Source organism: Anoplopoma fimbria, chromosome 15 (assembly GCF_027596085.1).
Source record: "Anoplopoma fimbria isolate UVic2021 breed Golden Eagle Sablefish chromosome 15, Afim_UVic_2022, whole genome shotgun sequence".
Lineage (NCBI taxonomy): Eukaryota > Metazoa > Chordata > Actinopteri > Perciformes > Anoplopomatidae > Anoplopoma > Anoplopoma fimbria.
The window spans coordinates 10,871,122-10,884,459 of NC_072463.1; positions in this window are offsets into that span (position 1 = coordinate 10,871,122).

A 13,338-nucleotide genomic window follows, 5' to 3' on the forward strand; every position below is an offset into this window, starting at 1 on the left:
CACACTCTTTACCCGGCCCTGCCGTCCAGCAGGAGCAGGTTAAAGGTGTCTCCTCTCTCGGTTCTGGTCGTCCTTCAGCCCGGATATTTTCATTTTTTGGAGAAACGCACACGTAGGTATGCACATACATACTCGCATCTGCTGTCTTAACCAGAGAATATAAACAGACTTACATTGTTACTTCCTAAATTCCGCCTCAGAAGTTTGTACACGACACATAAAAGCTGCATTTCCCCCCGTCTGTGAATCAATTTCTTTCTTTTCTTTGCTTCTTTTTTCAGTGGTAGAGAGGGGGGGGGGGGGGGGTTATGCTTTGCACATAAATGTGATGCATAGACTCTGCTTGCTCATATCTGCCTGCATTGTATGTGGGCGGGTGTAAATCCTCATCTTTCTGTATATCCATTAGTAATGCAACACTCTAAAAATAAAGTGTGCCCCGGCGTATCAGTGCCTATGAACATGCTGCCTGTGTAATCACATTTTATATACTTCTTTTTTATCTGTTGCTGGGCGAGAGAGAGAAAGAGAGAGAGAGAGAGAGAGAGAGAGAGAGGGCAACGGGAGGGATGGGGGAGTTTTGCAGGTGTCTCGGCGGTGGATTGCGGCTGCTGCAGCTCTGCATGGGTGTATAGATGGAGGTGATAAGCCAATTGTGAACGCCGGGGTTTTACCGTCTTACCAAAAACGAGTATTATACCAGCAAGATGGACTATATTGTGAAAGGTGTGATAAGTCCCACTTTTTTATCCCATTCCTCCTCCATCCCTCCATCCTCTTACTCTCTGCTGCACTGACACAAATCAGCATGCTTAGAATAAACTGCATAAGTTATCAGCTCCTTGGAAAGCAACGCATAAGGGGAGAGCAGCAGCAGAAAAAAAAAGAGGAGGAGACAGAGAGAGGGAGACTTCTATCACTTAATGAAAAATAGCTTCCCTTTTGGACAGAACTTCATAGGGCTGCAATCAAGCCCTGGCCCCCACTTCTTGACGTGCAATCCAGGCAAATCAAGTCAGCATCTATTAATAATATTTCCCTGGCTCCTTTCATTCCAGCGCGTGTCCTACCACTGTCAACGCTGTGATGGAGCACTGCCTTTATCTCCACCCCGGCCTGCTCTGTCACAGTGATAAACAATTCTAACAAGAATCAGAATAAAGATCTCCCCAGTAGACTCCCAGAGATAGAGGGGGCCCTTTTTTCTCATTTTCTAGACGGCAAAATTTAATCTAGTGCCTACCCCCACCACCACCACCACCCTCCTTTCCCACACACACACACACACACACACACACACACATATACCCCATCCAAATCCCCCCCCCCCCTTTTCGTCTCCCCTCCCTCGTTCCTCCTTCTTCTTCCTCAGCCGCCCTCCCCATCTTCCTTTTTTTCTCCTCTTCCTTCTTCCCTATTTTTTTTTTTTTTTTTTTTTTTTTTTTTTACCAAGCGTCACATTCAAAGAGATGCAAATTTTCTCAGAGCTGGGACCTGATGGAGTTGGAGCGCAGAATGAATGTCAAAGGGGGTGGAAGAGACTGGAGTGGAGGAAGTGTGTTGGGGGGTGGAGTTAACTCCGTTAACCATTGCTCGGCTCGTTCCGACACTGAATCTGGATAAATCATTGTTGGGAAAAGGTGAGGCTTGTGTCCTGACATCCAAGGATGGACAACCGGAAGGAAGTGAGCAAGTAGCAGCAACATCACCACCAAGCATTTCATTAAGATGGAAGTGAGTGCTCCTTTCTTTTTCAGCATGGGTTGACTATCTGCCTCAACACTGAGACGGTGAAACTGATGGAGGTGATGAAATACTAAACGTTAAATTGTAAGCATAAATGTGAAGAGTAAAGTTTCATTAAGTAAGTCTTGCGAATACGAGTATAATATGAGCCTATACGGTGAATTTATCTTCAGGGATTTGTTACATGCAGATTGTCTTTTCAACATAAACTTCCAATGTATATTTACTTAGATTTCAGGTTTACTTACTCAACAAATGTCCAAAAATTGTAGTTTGGGTTAAAATAAGTCTGTTGGTTACATAAAATAAGTGTGTAAGTAACGCAGAAAAAGTCAACTTGTTAAATAAGTTTAATAAGTTGACTTTTGGTTTCACACAAACAGCAGTTTCCTGGGTGACAAGTTATGTTTGTTTGGATTACTGAAAGAATATGGATGGATGGATTACTGAGCTTTAAAGATGTCGGTGGGTAAATTTACAGAACTGTCGGTGGGTAAATTTACAGAACTAGGCCCTGACTCTTCATGCTAAGCTAGGGTAGCCCCCCCCCCCCCAGCCCTTGCCCATTCCCATGAATGCTAAACTATTTATTTAAAGGGGAAGTTTCAAATCATTTAAATCCGGAGCAACTCGTTCACATTTTCATTTCAACTTCGAGAGAGTGCTGAGTTTAACGAGGAGGAGGAGCAACTGCAGGCTGAAGCTGGATGACGTAAGAAAGGAGAGCGAGGAGACCTGGGGCATAGGTGACAGTCGGAGAGGCACTTTCTGGCTCATCACCTCAGACAGGAAGTGACAGCTGGGAATGGCCTACAGTCGATGAGGTGAGGAGGCATTGATCAGACTGGCCGGTGTGAAAAGCCTGCAGGTCAGCGGGACACTCCACAGCTCAGGATGACTGGATGAAGCCGAGCTGACACCTCACTCACCTCAGTATCCCACACTGTGTGTTGGGCTTCCATCATTGAAGTTAAACATGAATGCTGTGTACAGCATTACATAACATGTGATGGTGTATAGTTAAAATAGGACATTCAGTCAGTACAGTATATTTAGTCACCATTTTCAGTGCACCCTCCAGTGATCACTTGGCCGATGAAATAGCAGTGGATAGTGTAGCAGGCTCACAGGACAGACTTTGAAGTTAAAAAAATATGCCCACATCCCTCTAATTTTACTTTGAAAGATGTGATGGAATGCATGCTTTTGTTCTTTTTAGGCTTTAAGGCTATTGACACAAGCTAATGCTATTAGGCAGAAAAGCAAGTTTCGCCTGACAAGTTGGGCAGGACCAACCACGACCAGCCCGGGCCCAGTTTTTATCAGATGAAATACTTAAGACTCATTACGTATTATTACAAGCACACTGCTGCTGAGACTAAAAAATGTCATATTGATATAATAAAATGAGAATGAAAATCGTGTATGTGGCCTTATTTGCCTAAGCAGCCATGGTTCCGATCGCTTCTTCCAAACAAACCATTACACAAAAAAACTGGATTCTTTAAAAATCCATATTTTTCTTATCTATATATCTGCAGAAGCGCTTAAGCAGCACTCCACAGGTCCAAGCTATGGGAGGAAAAGGCTACTCACCCCAAAGGACATGTGAGGGATGAGTCTGCTGAGGGAGGAGCAGTAAATAAAAGAGGTGACTGAGCGTGTGCTGAGGGCGGAGGAGGAGTCTGGAGTAACGGAGGGAGGAGGAGGAGGAGGAGGAGGAGGAGAGGGCTTGGGAGGGGGACTGCCCACCTATCCATCCCTCTTCTCCCCCCCCCTCTCAATCCCTTTTCCTGACAGCTTCACCCTTCGGATCAGTAGAGCTGGGGATCGTGCATCTAATCCGTTCCCTGATGCATTTTTAATTGTGCGGGAGAGCGAAATATGTGATAGGATGGGGCTGGGGGTGGTGGGTGTCACAGGGGGGGGAGTTCACCCCCCTCTGTGTCATACTTGTCAGCGGAGTTAGACTGGTGACAAATCAGCCCGTACAGATGAGGTGCTCAGGGTGGAAGTGATGGAATACAATGACTTCTACCTGGACTTTGTGATGCAGAGGGCTTGTTCAGGGTACATAGTTTAGCCACATTTGACATCCATTACGGACAGAAGATTCTGTTGACTTGTCCAAGAGAGAGAGGCCAACACGAGGCAGTTATAGTACCAGTGATTACTGGGATACTGCTGCAAGGGAATAGAACCTAAAGCAAAAGTAAAAGAGTGCAAATAGGAGGTTAGATTCCAGATCTTGATGATTTATACTTTTTGGGGATAATTTGGGTTAATCACTTGTACTTTGGACCATTACACAGAAATATTACACTGGGCAAGTTAATTGCAGAGATCTGGGAATGCTAAAAAAAAAGGGAGATGGAAAGAAACGTCGAAGTTAGTTTAGGTGAATTAGAAGAGAGAACAAAAGTAAAAGGCAAAATGATTACCCAAACTGTAAGTTGCATATATCCATCATAGTTTAAAAACAGACTTCCAGGTTTAAGATTGGCCAACCAAACTTAAGATAGGTGTGCATCCACACAGTTTTGTTGTCGAATAAAGGAATATTACCAACAGTTTAGCTCACTTTTTCTTTTATGTATATTAAGATTTACTTATATAAATAAATACATGTTTTCTGAAAAAAAAGTCCTGCACACTAAAGGGTAAATTGTTTTCTATTGCCATCATTTGGAAGATTATAAAGCCAGGGATGGCTTTTCTACTAGACTGGCCTGGCGACACATCTTAATAAGATCTATATCCACAGCAACACTGAGCCAGCAGATTGGATCATAGTTAAAATAAGTACTATGTTAAAGTTAGGGGACCTTTGTTGTCATGGTTAGAAGAAGAACCTGGTTGCTATCCAAAACCCCGCCAGAAAAAAAAAGAAAGATATTTACTGTTAATATGAAAGTAATCAAAGACAGATTATATCCCCTTTCCTAGACATTAAACCTTGAACCAAAAGATAAGAGCCTGGAAGCCTTCTGGGGAAACTTCTAGCCTTTAAAGTGGCAGAATTATAACCTTAAAATGTCCAACTCAGAGGTAAAAAGCTCAGTTTTGGTGAGTTTGCATAAAAGCTTGGGGGATACAAATTGCCCAACTCTAAAAAGAAAAATAAGCAATCCACACTTGAGTGAAAAAGACACAAGATGCCTCACAAAAGGCAAGAAAAGCATATGATGGCCATTAAGAATTGTGCGCTGTTTGAAAAGACATCCAGTCTAAGTGCCTCTTTCCTTTCCCTGATGCACCAAGTTGATTGGAAGTTCAAATTGTGGGCTTAGACAATAGTTTACAGTGTGAGCAATCATCTATCAGATTTTCTAAGAAGCCATCAGAATGACATAAATTCTTCACAATTCACAAGTGAAGTGCTGGTGCAGGTCATTTTAACCACCAAGGCAAGTGAAAAAATGGAAACTCTTGCTTTATTATTTTCCTCTCAAGACAGGCCAACAAGACCTGTTCATGATATCAAAACTTCCTGAACACAAGCGAAGGCACCTGCATCCTTATCTTCTTCATGGTTTGGGGTTGTGAGAGATTGTGACGACGCAAACTTTAATCTCACTGTTTTTCACCCCCACTTCTTCCTTTTCTTCAAATATTCTCTTTCTCTGATTACACTAAGGCTTTTTTTATCTTACATTTGAGTGCTAGTACAATGCACCATAATACATAGTACAATTTCACCAATATCAACTCATGTATCATCCACTGTGCTCCTGCATCAAGTATATCCTCCAAACAAAATGCCCTTGCCTGTGTGACCTTTTTCATTAGTTTGCTTCAGTTTTTAGTTTCCCCTCTGCAAATTACTGATCAACTTTCTAAACTTTGAGCCTGATCTGCAACGAGGCAATTTACGCAGGTATCCATAAACGGAGCCAAAGCGGATTTGCAGAAAGATACGTGCTTCATTCCACAATGCCAAGCCACCAAATAGGTAAACAGGGGCGTGTGTGTGTGTGTGTGTCTGTGAGACAGAGTGTCTGTGCGCATATTTGAAATAACACCTTGGGAATGGTCTGCGGTTCAACGTTCCCTTATGAAATATGATTTTATAAATCCTTCAAAAAAATTATAATAACCCAGATAAGCTTGGGGCTTAAGTGATCCGCAGAATCAGTGGTTTGAGAGTTTAACATCAGTACCTCAGAAGGTAATTCTGATGCAAATGTGTGTGAAGACTCCTAGATAAATGCCTTTGGCTGGTGAATGAGGTCCAGGTGGGAGTGTGCTTTATATGTTTCAGAGAGTGAAAGGAAGAAAAAAAAAAGAGGATGCTGTGCAGTGGAAAAAAAATAGAACAAATCCTAAACAAAATGCCGATGGCAGCTGTGCTGACTCGCCTCTTAGTGCTTTGTGACGGGCTTTGCTCTTTTTCATGTGGGTATCATCCCTGGTCCTCATCCCTCTCTCCCTCCCTTCTTACCTCTCTATCAGCCATTCACTCGCCTCCTCTATCAGTTAGCGTATAAACCAGCCGCTATTCCAGGCGCTGATTAGCACTACTGCTCCTCATCTTTCACTCAAATGACTTTTTTTGACCTTCTCCACTGTCGGACGGATGCAACACAGCTAAGAGGGAGCAGAAAAATAAGAAGTAACACAGAGAAGAAACACACAAACATGTAGGCCTACTGCATGAAGTCAAAGTGTATTAAAGGATTACTTTGACATTTAGAATTTTTGTCTGCTATTTTTCTATGCTAAGACTTAGGGAGATGCTTTCTTTCTTGCTTGGCTTATTTATTTGGCTAGCAAAAAGCTAATATTGTAAAGTATTATACATTTTAACAGCCTATTAACTACTCTCCTCATAACAGCATGAAGGAATAGTTCAACTCTTTCTTTGCTGTCTCTCAGTGAGAGTAAAATTAAATGATTATCAATATCATATCTGTACTGAGTTAAAGTTGGGATATGGTTGGCTTAGCTTCCCAAGAAGGCTATAGACTAGGGGGAAACAGCTAACCTCCCCTTGTTCATAGTGAATAAATACACTTACCAACTCTAAAATTCACTTAAAAACATGTAGTTTGTGTACCTGAAAAAAGTGAAATGTGAAAAGGACCACTCCTCTTTTTGTAGCCTTATGCTAAGCCACGTTAACTACTTCCCGACTACAGTTATGTATACTTAACACAACAAAATACAAGATTAATAACAATCGTCTCATCTAAGCAAGAAGAGGAGCCTTTATTCGGAAAATGCTGAACTTTTTATTCAATAATATTTACACGAGATTATAAGCCTTCATCCACTCTCCACCCTGGTTTCCTCCTGTAAAATATTCAAATTTATATCGAAACACAGACTAGCCAATGGGCTTTCTAAAGGATCTCATGGGCCTATAAGTAAGCAAAACAGGACACATAATGATAATGATAATCATTTTATTTGTATAGCACTTTTCAAACCCGGAGTACAAAGTGCTTTCCATAGGCTGCAGGTCAATACAATTACAAAATCTCAAGAAATAAAAACATAAAAATACAAGCACACAATTAAAATACTGTATAAAATACATTTACAGATTAATCATTTAGAACCATAAGGTAGGAAAGGTGAAACTGCTTAATAAACTTGTGGTTACACAACAGAGAAATATCAAAAATGTAACAAATAAATAAATATAATTAATTGTCAGGCAAAAAGGCAAGTCGATTTAAAAGCGGAAACAGTGTCAGAAGAACGAATGTGAACTGGAAAACTGTTCCAGAGCTGAGGTGCCAGTACAGCAAACGCTCGATCACCCTTAGTCTTTAACCTGCACTCTGGAACAGCTAGCAGGCCTAACCCCGCGGATCTGAGAGGCCTTTCTGGACAATATAGGGAGTTAAAAGTTCCCTGATTTAATCTGGCGCCTGGCCATGCAAAGCCTTGAAAGTAATGAGTCAAATTTTAAAATGGATTCTAAAGGAGATTGGTAACCAGTGCAGGGAGGCTAAAACCGGGGTGATGTGAGAAGAGCGTTTGTTTTTTGTCAGCAGTCTGGCTGCAGAGTTCTCTACAGTCTGAAGTTTAGCTACATCTCGGGCATTGAGGCAAATAAGGCATACAATACAATATAATAGTCCAGTTGTGAGGAAATAAAAGCATGAATAACTTTCTCTGTATTGCTAAAAGATAACATATTTCTGATCTTAGAGATATTCCTAGGTTGGTAAAAACATGATTGTACCAATATGTTTGTGTAGGTCACTGTCAAAAGTAACACCCAGGTTTTTAGCAGAGACTTTAATATTTGAGGTAAGGGGACCAAGCAGTGGCTGGACTTGTTTACAGAGGTGCTCAGGGCCAATGATAAGCACTTCTGTTTTGTAAGAGTTTAACTTCAAAAAGTGTTGTGACATCCAGCCTCTCACATCACCTAGGCAGCTCTGTAGTTTGGCTAGCTTGCTGTATTCAGAGGGTTTAATTGAGAGACACCACTGTGTATCATCTGCACAACAGTGAAATGCGATATTATGTTGCTGAATAATATGACCTAATGGAAGCATATACAGAGAGAAAAGAAGTGGTCCAAGAATAGATCCTTGAGGTATGCCAGATGTTGTCTGTGCAGAAGATGAGAAAAATGATCAATTGAGACATAAAATGTTCTATGAGACAAATAGGAGGCAAACCACTCCAAAGCTGTTCCAGAAATGCCAACCCAATCCTTCAGTCTTTTTAATTGCGTAGCGTGGTCGATGGTGTCGAACGCTGCGATAAGGTCAAGCAGCACCAGTACCGAACAGTGTCCAGAGCCTGCAGCCATTAGTGAGTCATTTGTAACCCTTAGAAGAGCTGTTTCAGTATTGTGCAGCTTGCGAAATCCTGATTGGAATTTTTCAAAAATGCTGTTGGTATTTAGTGTTTCCAGAAGTTGTCCTAAAACCAGTTTTTCAAGAATTTTTGAAATGAAGGGCAATTTTGAGATTGGTCTAAAAAAAATGTAAACTGATGGATCAAGGCCAGGTCCTTTGAGCAGCGGCTGAATACAGGCTATTTTAAAATAAGCTGCATTTGTGTTGATTTTTTAAAAACAACAGTAAGGCCTCCAGCTTGCAAAAATCAACAGGCCATTTAAACACAATCCCACAATCACACCATAGAAGTCTGCTGGTTGGACAACATTGGCATCTTGGGCCACACCTAGTTAAGGGGATTTCTCACCGTTGGACTGGCAGTAGTTGGGTGGTGCTGTCAGGCTGCTCGGCGCTTTGGGTGTGGATTTTTCCAGCAAACATCCTCCAAACTCTCCCAGCCAGGTCGAGGGCTGAGATGCATGGTTTAGACTATTAGTTTTCCTGTAATTCACCATGTGAACATGTGGTTCAGCTCTTGGACACTCCTGAACTCTGAATTTAGGTTCAAGCACAGTACTGTACAGAACAACTTAATTGTGCTTTACAATCATATTTTGGCAAATGATCCCCATCAAGGTTTTCACTATAAAATGGGGAAATACCAAAAATGAATCTGGAATTAAATGATTGGATGGGCTTATTGCAGTCCTGGGCCAGTCACATAAATGATATCTATTTTCTCGTTTTTTTGTTATAGCATTTGATTTATTGATTGCTGTCAGGAAGTAAAGAAAAACAAAAATGGTTTCTAAAATACAATACCAACCCGAGTGTTAAAGCAAACTGTAACCTCCCTTTGCTCTAAACCCTATGCCAAGTTATGAGGGTACACTTTTTGAAAACCAAAGGAGACATTTGGTATTTGGGGGATCTAACTAGCTTCATGCTTAACAAAATCTGTGATGACAAATCATTACATATGATAAGCCAAAGAAAACAGTGTCCAATCAAACTCAAATGATGCTTTTAATGGTTGACATGGACATCTTCAGACCAAAGTTTACTACATCTGTGAGCCTGTCTTGCCAGTATCATGGCCTTAAAGTTTTATTGTGTTATCAAATAGATCATGTGATGGGAGAATATAGACATGGTTGATAGATTTACAAATTCGGAAATCCATTTTATGATTAATACATGGCCAAAAATGAAAGCGAATAACAGCCTTCTCGTTACCCTCTGTGTTGGAAGATGCCCATTGCTATGTAAACATCCTGTATTAGATTTATCTCACTTTGTTAATAGACCAGTTGTTCACCATCTACATTTGATCAATTATTGTTATATCAAAATACCACAGTAGTTAAATTCACAAGGCTTTTATACCTTTGTTTTGCCATTTATGGCCAGTAGAGAAGGGAAGCTAATGAGAGCCTATTTTAGCCATGTTCAATGGAATGTAGCTGGAGCACTTAAAAAATAGAGAGCTGAAGATGAGGTGTCATGGATTCCCAGATCTGATCATGGAGTCATTTGTGTGTGTAGTGTTAATTACCAGCACATACACAGTCCCTAATGCCTTTCAAATTAACTCCCCAATACTCCCTTCTTCTAAATCTGGGACTCTAATGAATGGTGAAATTGAAAATCTCCATATTGATGTCATCTTTTGCCAATGTGATACACTGATAATTTTTTCTACCTATTATTAACCGTGCTGGGCCTTCAAAAGCAAAATAACCCCCTGCTGCTTCAGTTTCCCTCAAAGGCCATCACTAGCCATTTTAAGCACACACTAATAATTGCCATGACAAACCCAGGCCTTGGTATCAATTAGCACCTGAATAGGGGACTGCGGGTGGGTTTAATGGGAGCTGTTAGTCCGCCAGCAAATTGTAAGTGCCACATAAAACTCTACACGTTTCCTACAGTAAGTGGCTGGCCAACCATGTTATTTTTGTCCATGTTTTTTTTTTTCACCAATCCACTAGACTGAAGGCTTTTGTTTCATTCTGTCCTCTTTTGGCCAGCTAATGGAGCAGGTCTCACAGCCTGGCATGAGCCATCACTAAGTTTGAACAGGAAATTAAAACACAAAACAATTATTCTAATGTGCAAGAATAAAAATGAAGGTGTATTATTGTCTAATATAATTAGGAGAGGGTGAAATCATGGTATTTTGGGTTTTGTAGCATATCTGCATCAAAAACATAGAAGAGATGGAAAGCATGGCTGTTGTGTTTAGAGGACATGGTATAATGAAACAAGCCAATACATGTTCTGTACTAAGAAATGAATATAAAATAAGAACTAAATAAGATTCGAGAAGGAGACACGGCTATAAACAGGGCGTGCACTAGTCAAACATTCTAAAAGCCAGATCTCAGAGAAATATGTGAAAAGACCACAGTCAATTAGGATCCGATATCATGTCGGACATACGGATTTAACACATCCTCGTGATAATGCAATTCTCCAACTTGACGTAGTACAAACAGTGAGGATGTGGAAGGATCAAACAAATACAGGACTTTTAAGCATGGAGCTGGTGTTCGAGACTGATCTTTGTATCCTAAATAGTTGTTGGGTTATTGTGAATGTATGTTTGTGATGTTTGTGACTGATTTAAGCACTTGACTTAATTATGTATATTGTTGTTTAACTTAATTAGGTACTTATTTTATATATTTCTTTCCTAAAACTAGTAGAAGTAGTGATTAGTTTAGTTTCCCAAACCTCAAGGTAAATTGTTTCCACGGTGGTGGCATGTACATTTTCACATTACGTGATTTTAAGTGATGTAACTTTTTCAGATCACTTGCCCTCACCACTTAATGCTCTGTTAAGTGGTGATGAGGTGTCATGGATTCCCAGATCTGATCATGGAGTCATTTGTGTGTGTAGTGTTAATTACCAGCACATAAACTAATCACTACTTATACTAGTTTTAGGAAAAAAATATATAAAATAAGTACCTAATTAAGTGAAATAACAATATACATAATTAAGTCAAGTGCTTAAATCAGTCACAAACATCACAAACATACATTCACAATAACCCAACAACTATTTAGGATACAAACATCAGTCTCGAACACCAGCTCCATGCTTAAAAGTCCTGTATTTGTTTGATCCTTCCACATCCTCACTGTTTGTACTACGTCAAGTTGGAGAATTGCATTATCACGAGGATGTGTTAAATCCGTATGTCCGACATGATATAGGATCCTAACTGACTTTCCATTGGTATTGTTGGAGGGGTCATTTTAACACATTACGTGCCACTAGCAAGTAACTCGCTGACCTCAAAACTCCTAGCCGTATCCGTCAGAAAAACATGCCTAAAATACCTATTCAGAATAAGTCAACAACGGCTCCTGAACCATGAGGCTTATATGTCACTATAAATTGAATCGAAATACACTAAAATACAACCTTAATGATACAATATCTAAAGATATACTCAGGATGTCGCCATGTTGGCCATGTTTACTGTTCACATGTTGATGGTTTACTGGGAGTTTTACTTAAAAGCACTACTTATTACAATAAAGCCATGTTACAAATAATATAAATTTCACGAAAACATTGGAATAGTGATGAACACCATAAATAAATAAATATATTCATACTTAGAGATCCATGCTATACATACTGTACATAACATATATTAACTTTCCCTCAAAACCACAAAATATCTTAAATGTCAATGTGTCTGAAACAAACGTTTCATGAATATATTTCATATCAGTCTTGCACACTTGCAGATACGTACAATGCTACAGCGTAGAAAAAGATCACTATTTATGTTTAGATTATAAGCAAACAATGTAACATTACGACATAACATAGCAACCTAACAAAACTAGCATAAATTACAACTGCCCTTAGCCAACTTTCTTACGTAAATTCATGTAACAAGCACCCCAACGTCACGTAACACATGTGATGTCAACGGTTTCTTTTGGTTTCACACAGAATTTCAACGTATTCGTGGTTTGCAGAAAATACAATGCCAACATATTTTGCCTGGTGAAGTGGCTGCAAACTGACCGGTGAGTTATCTGGGAAAGTAGCACACAGCTAAAGTATTTTCTAACTGGTTCCTTACAATTTTATATAAATGGTAAAAGGCTGCTACTTATATACCTTGCACACAGGACTTTCAACTCCTTACTGAAATATTTTATTGCACATACATAGCCAATCAGAGATGAGTATTTAACTTATTATAGGTCCTAAGTAGGAGGTCAAATAACTGTTAGAACACAGAGGTGTATGCAGCATGTGTATGAAAAGGCTTTAGTTTTTTACCGGAGCATTTGCCCATAGATTAGCACAGTGCAAGCTCCGGGTGTGTACACATGTACACTCTGTGGTGCTTTCCTCCTTTTATTGGACACAGATATTAGCAGGGGACCACATACATGAGAAGATTCCGAGCAGCGGTGGCATCTCTTCCCAGCCTTCCATCTGAGCGCTCCGGAGGGAACGTGTCCCAGCCCGAGCGATGAGGAATGGCCTTAATGAAGTCGGACAAGCCGGAATACGTGAACTAGACGATTATAAATATTGATATGATGTCACTACGCAGCTGCATACACGGGTTACAGTGGATCAGTTAGCTCTTGATGGCCCCCGTCTAATACTCCAGCACAAGGGGGATGATTAGTCTCATCAGAGGTGATTGTGTATTCTGTGGGAGGTGCAAACACAACGCATGCACCATTTGAATCAAAGGGGCCTCCTGTCTTTCTGTACAGCTCTAGCAGACCGCTGTGCTATCAAT